The following is a 6,000-nucleotide window of genomic DNA, read 5'->3' as shown; positions in this document are numbered from 1 at the left end:
ATGTACAGTGTTATGCCTATAAGTTTCTACAAGGTCTAGATCAAAAACCGAGAGTTTAACTGATGTGAATGTGTAAAAGACATTTTCTGATATTTGTGAAAGATCTGCTTGTTAATGCAATATCCATTTAGATGTACCTAAATATCCATTTAGGTATATGTCTCCTTGAATTGTGTAAAATCTGTTTCCAATAGTTATAGGTATTGGCATGACCTGGTAAGCTATTACTGAGTCTGTATCTTGTCTGCTTAGCAAGTGTAGTATGCAGTGTCCCTCCAGGGAGTTTCCTGGTTGTTCTGACACGTGTAGAATTATATAGGTTTAATCTGCATAGTATAAATCTGGTGATTTGTACCAAAGATCATTAGTTCTCTTAAACTTTCTACCAGCAATCTTAAGGATGAGTATAGGCTCTTAATCTGAAGGTTAAAAGATCAGTTTGTGATGTATCAGTACTCTTTAAAAATCCATTTACTGTCTGTTTCATTGTTTTTGCAATAGTCCTGGAATTCCTCCAATATTTGTCTAATTTCCTTCATTGCAGGTAGTATTATACCTATTTCATCCTGAATTTCTAAAAATATTGGTCATTTTTCTTTTCCATTGAAAGTAGTTGTGATCTCAGTACTACTATTTCACCTTCCTGTATACCTGATATAAGAAGATACGCTGCCAAGCCTATTGCAAGTCCCATTTGTAACAGTTTTCTTCTAGGTCGGCTCAGATTTGGTAATCCACTTAACAGGAGTTTTTGAAATTTTGGATCTTATAAGCCTCCGCACTGTGGTATTAGATTAGTAACTCTAAACTGTTTTTTTTATTAAAGGTTATTTCTAATTTGGTTATCTTGGGTCTGTATAGTATTCTTACTTGATGTCTTCTATCTGGTAATGGTCTGATTTCTTTTGTCATTTTTTATTCTGATCTCATAACTCCTCTGGTCCATGCTTGTTTCCAGTGTTCTATTCTAAGGCTGCTGTAGCATCCTCTATCCGTTACAGGGCTATGATCTGGAACATAGCAAGACTGGAAGGAGAATGGTATATAAGGGTTCATGGTTTCTCATTGGATATTGTGCTACCTAATCTAGCATTGCCCAATCTCCTGCTATGGGTTGTAGCATTGAGAAGAGGTATGGTACTAATGATACATCTACCTGATATAATCATGTGTGTCCTCTCCAGAATTTTGGCACAGCAGTGGGCATTTTTGTGCTGAATGGCTTGTGATGTGCTTTCAGAAAAGAAGAATACATCCTCTTTATCTTTCCTAGAGCAAAATACTAATGTTAACTCTAAGCGTTTATATGTGATCCCTGTTGATGTCCAACTTGCAATATATATTTGTCCTGTCATTATCATATGTATCATTAAGGTATCTTCTAGATGTATTACCATCCACATTAGAGTATAAGTTAATTTTGGTTCATTCAAATATCTCTGATGTGTTAAATTGTGCATTTTGGGGTACTGATGGTCCGTTGATCAAGCACAGGCTTGTGTTGCACCTGTGCCTGAATGTCCCTCTACCATGGCACAGGCATATTTCTTTTGAAATCCTGCTTCTATGCGGCCAATGAAATCAGTTTGGCATATAAAGTTAAAGACATCAGGTCTGTACGTATACAATGGTCATTTCTTTCTCTACTGCTCACTAAATTGTTTGCCCTCCTTACAATTTTGCAAGGCTCTTCTACCTTTCTGCCAAGGACCCGCAAATTCCTTTCCTCATACCAGTTATATGATGCATGTGTTCCTACGTGTCCTAATCCCTTGTGAAGTTCCAGGATTACTCCTGGTGGCGTCTCTCCACATTTCGTCTCTCTGTTTTTTAATAGAATATTTGCCCTCCTTTTTAGTTATAATAATTGGTGACATCTTGGCTAGGTAAACTTCATAGTCCTTAAATTTAGAAAGTAATTTGCTCTGACTTGGGGGAAATTCCTTTTTAGGTAGTTCTCCCCTTGTTAGTTTACCTGCTTTATTATTGAAGATTGTCTCTTTGGAGTCATCTTTTTGATGAGCAGACACATGTCACATATATATTAATGTTCTTACTGGATTCATATAATTCTTTCCAGTAGTCCCTGGACCAAATATCTTTTCCATTAATTTTGAAATCTGTTTTGGCCCACTTTTGAAACCAAATAGTGATGTCATTTGCTACTGCCTATGAATCTATAAAGACAGAAATTGTTTTCTTGCCTTCTTTTAATGAGCGTCTCACTGCCAACACTGCTGTTGTGAGCTCAGCATGTTGTGATTTAGATTCACCAGTTAGTCTCAGTTTCGTAGTCCAGAGACCTGAAAGCTGTTGCTGTCCACTTAGTATGTCCACTTTCAATGGTCAAGGAGACATCTGAAACCAGGAATTAGACAGAGAACCAGACCAGGAGGTACCCCATTTCCCGGTGGGAGCATGGATTTGTTCCTCCCTGGGAATTATATCTGGCAAGCCTATCTCTGCTTGGTGAAGGTCCTCTGTAAGGAAACTTGGTCGTCCTTGAGCAGTCACATCCTTACTCTGGATATGCCACTTCCGTGTCAGGACCTTCCGGTTCAGCGTTGCTCCTGCCACTTCTTTAGGACTAAGTCTCACCCAGGCCAACACTGGTATCTGAGATCTGATGGAAATTAAGAGTGTTGCCAGCGAGAGGCTCACTTGCTTTTAGTGCTTCTAAAAGAAACCATACCCATTTTTCCAAACTGGAATATTTGCTTCAGGCATATGGAAAATGTCTGGTCCAGAAACCAGCTGGGTTATATAATCTATCTTGGCTACTCTGGGTCCATAAGGCTTAAGTGCCAAATCATTGGCCTATGTCAAGTCCAATTTAATTTAGTCACCTTTTCTAGGATAACTTAATTGTTGGAATGTTAATATATATTCCTTTAGTAATTTGAAGGCCTGTTTTGAGGGGTTCACCCCATTCAAAGTCAGAGGCTTTTCTGGTGACATCATACATTGGTCTAAGTATGTGTTCCATATAAGGAATATGTTGTCTCCAACAGCCAAGAAGTCCAATTAAATGCTGTGCATCAGCTTTGCTAGTAGGTTCCTTGAGTGCCTGTATTTTATCAATTGCTGAGTCTGGAATTTTTCTTCCTCTGGATGACCATGGTATTCCCAAAATTTTTGCTGATGCACTGGGGCCATGGGTTTTTTCTTGTTAATAGTCTACCCTTTGGTCCCAAGTTCATCAATTTATCTTCTTCCTTTTTTAGGTTCTGGGACATCATACATCATGATAACATCTATACAGGATATGATTAATGACTCATATTTTGTTACATCTATTTGTGAGGTCAGCAATGTGTGAGCTATAACTGAACTATTGAGGTATCTTTGCAGCAGTCTTTTGAATTTTTGTTGTGTGTCTTCCAGTTAAATGCAGTATATTCTCTAGACTGTGGTGCTCTGGGAATAGCAAAGAACATATCTGATATGTCAAAAGTAACAACATATTTTGATCCTGGCTGTTATTCTGTTAATAACTTCCTCAGCATTTGGCAAGACTCCATTTTGGGTGTGAATTTGTTAAGATTTCTGTAATCTATAATTAAACTGTATTAACCATTTGGTTTAAGAACTGGCCACACCAGGTTTTCATAAAGATGAGATCTCCCTTTTTCTATGATATCTCCGCTTAAAAATTCTTTATTTATTTTTTCCTCTTATTTCTTTGTGTCCTCCCTTAAAGGGATATTGTTTAGTATATGTAGCTTTGGAGGGTTAAGGAAGCTCAATTGGCTCTATTTCTACCTGCAGTAGGTTCACTTTATATGAGTATAATTTAAGGGTTTTGTATAGAATAAAATCTCTTGATCAAATTGGTAAATTATCCATTCCTAATATATTTCCAACAGTAGGTGCTATATATCCTCTTGCTTCTAAAGGTTCTTAATTATATCTAAGAATAAAGAACTTAATAGCAAAACACTGTGTAATCTTTCCACCTAATCCTTCTACATTAATAGGCACGCTTCTTTCTGTTTTAAAGTCTTCTTCTACTTAAGTTATTTGGGATCCTGTAACTCTAAAGAATTCAACCACTTTTTCTTGATTATGTACAAGTATTTTAAGTTTGATATAAAGTCTGTCATCTATAGCTTCCAGATGAAAGCCCAGGGGTGGGGGTGTTTCTCGTTTCTTGAGAAAAAAATTTGTGCAGATTTTCTAACTTGTCCGTGCATTTGTTTCATGTTGCTCTGTCTAGACTTAAAATTCTGACCTGTGTTGTTATTCCTATTTGGTTTAGGTCTGTTCTGACCTTTATTAGGTATCCAGGTTCTCCTTGGCGGCTGCCAGTTTCTATATTATTGTTGCCAACCTCTATTTTGGGGTGGCTGCCAATTTCTATTGTTATTTCATCCCAGATTGTAATTTATTCTCAGGGTGTTATTTAATCTCCGAGGCATTGATTTTCTTCTCTGTTTTACTTTGGCCTTAAACGTAAATTTAGGTTGGCCATTTAATTCTGATGGTATTTTGAACATGTTCAGTATGTCCTCAGCCATTCTGGCCTGTGCCATAGCCTGTATATATGGCATCTTTTAGGCAGATGGGACTCCTCTAAGTCACCTTTTTCATACCAGGTACTGCTGGTTCCTGTAAGGGTGTATTTATTCCTGTTCTATCATGTGTCAGTGACAAGACTGCCAGTTTTCTGATGATATTAATCATCTATTTCAAATCTGTCTACCTCACATCATCGCCATATGCTGTCATGTACCAAAGGGTGTGCTGCCCTCCCTGCTCTAGCCATCCAATCCCACAGCGTAAGAAGCTGGTTTAGTCCTCTCTGTGTGAGTCCTAGTCATGCTGTATTTTCTGCATTCTGCCTGAAATTTGTCTCATTTCTGTTCCTTTATCCCCAACCATGGCTAGCCAACCTATATCTGTCATGTCCTTTGGCTGGAAATCTACTCTGATAGGTTGCAATTCCTGTCCGGTGTATTCTCTTCCTTCCTCTCAGTCCTGTGGTATCTGCTATCTTTAGTGGTGATCTATTGCTTCCTTAGCACTGCTGGTCTAGCAGCATACAAACTTCCCCATGAGCCATCATAATCGCCTGGATCTTCCAGGTGAGGATTCTTTGGTTTAATTTCATCATTGTCACTAAAAGTGACTCTATAACATTGTCTGCAGGCCTACTTCTTTGTATAATTCTGCATGCCAAATTTTTACCTTTATGTCTATTGGCATCTACTGGGATAATATCTTTAGAAGGAGCACCGGCACTTCATTTTTATCAGCTCTATGGAGGCTCTAGTTCCGTGGAACAGTGAGATCTATCCATTTATCCTCAATGGTTTGTACGGGCAGTTTCTTACAGACTTGCATCTCAGTCTCATACCAGGGATCTTCCACTGGCAGGAGGGTACCTGGCCTTCTTTTTAATGTTCGGCCTTTTTTAAGTTACTTTACACGGACTAACATTTCATAAAACTCTAGTGGCCACTATATATAATTTCTGTAAACAAGCTGCCACCTTAACCAGGCATGCCAATGAATATTTTTCAGCAAACTTGCTTCCTTTCAGCCTTAGAATAAGCGTGCTTCACCAACCACCCACACGTTTGCCAGAGTTTCGTGTGAGTGGTTAGGAAAACAAGCCCACCACAAGCTTATTCATTGGTGCCATGTTTTAGCCTCTAATTAAGACCAGCCATTGTCATCCAGCCTGTAATACACGCCTGCCCCAACACACCACTGTAGTATGCGTGATGTGTCAAGACAAACATACACCGCAAACCGAGGACTGGTTTTGTTTTCAAGGTTTCAGAGCCAATTGAAAATTAAAACTTAAAATTCTAGACTTAAAATTTAGGAGTTTAACATTTCAAATTTTAAAATGCCAACTATGCCAGCTGTCGTGAGTAAATATTTCATGACATAGTCTTTTTTATACGTCCACCTTCAACCCTCACTTGAGTTGTCTGACCTGGACTTTAGGAAACAAAAGCGCTGGACCACCTATACGGCCACCAGCCCTACAGG

Source organism: Furipterus horrens, unplaced genomic scaffold (assembly GCF_987537825.1).
Source record: "Furipterus horrens unplaced genomic scaffold, mFurHor1.1.pri manual_scaffold_6, whole genome shotgun sequence".
Taxonomy (NCBI): Eukaryota; Metazoa; Chordata; class Mammalia; order Chiroptera; family Furipteridae; genus Furipterus; species Furipterus horrens.
The sequence above is the reverse complement of the archived record's forward strand: the minus strand, read 5'-3'. Positions refer to the sequence as shown.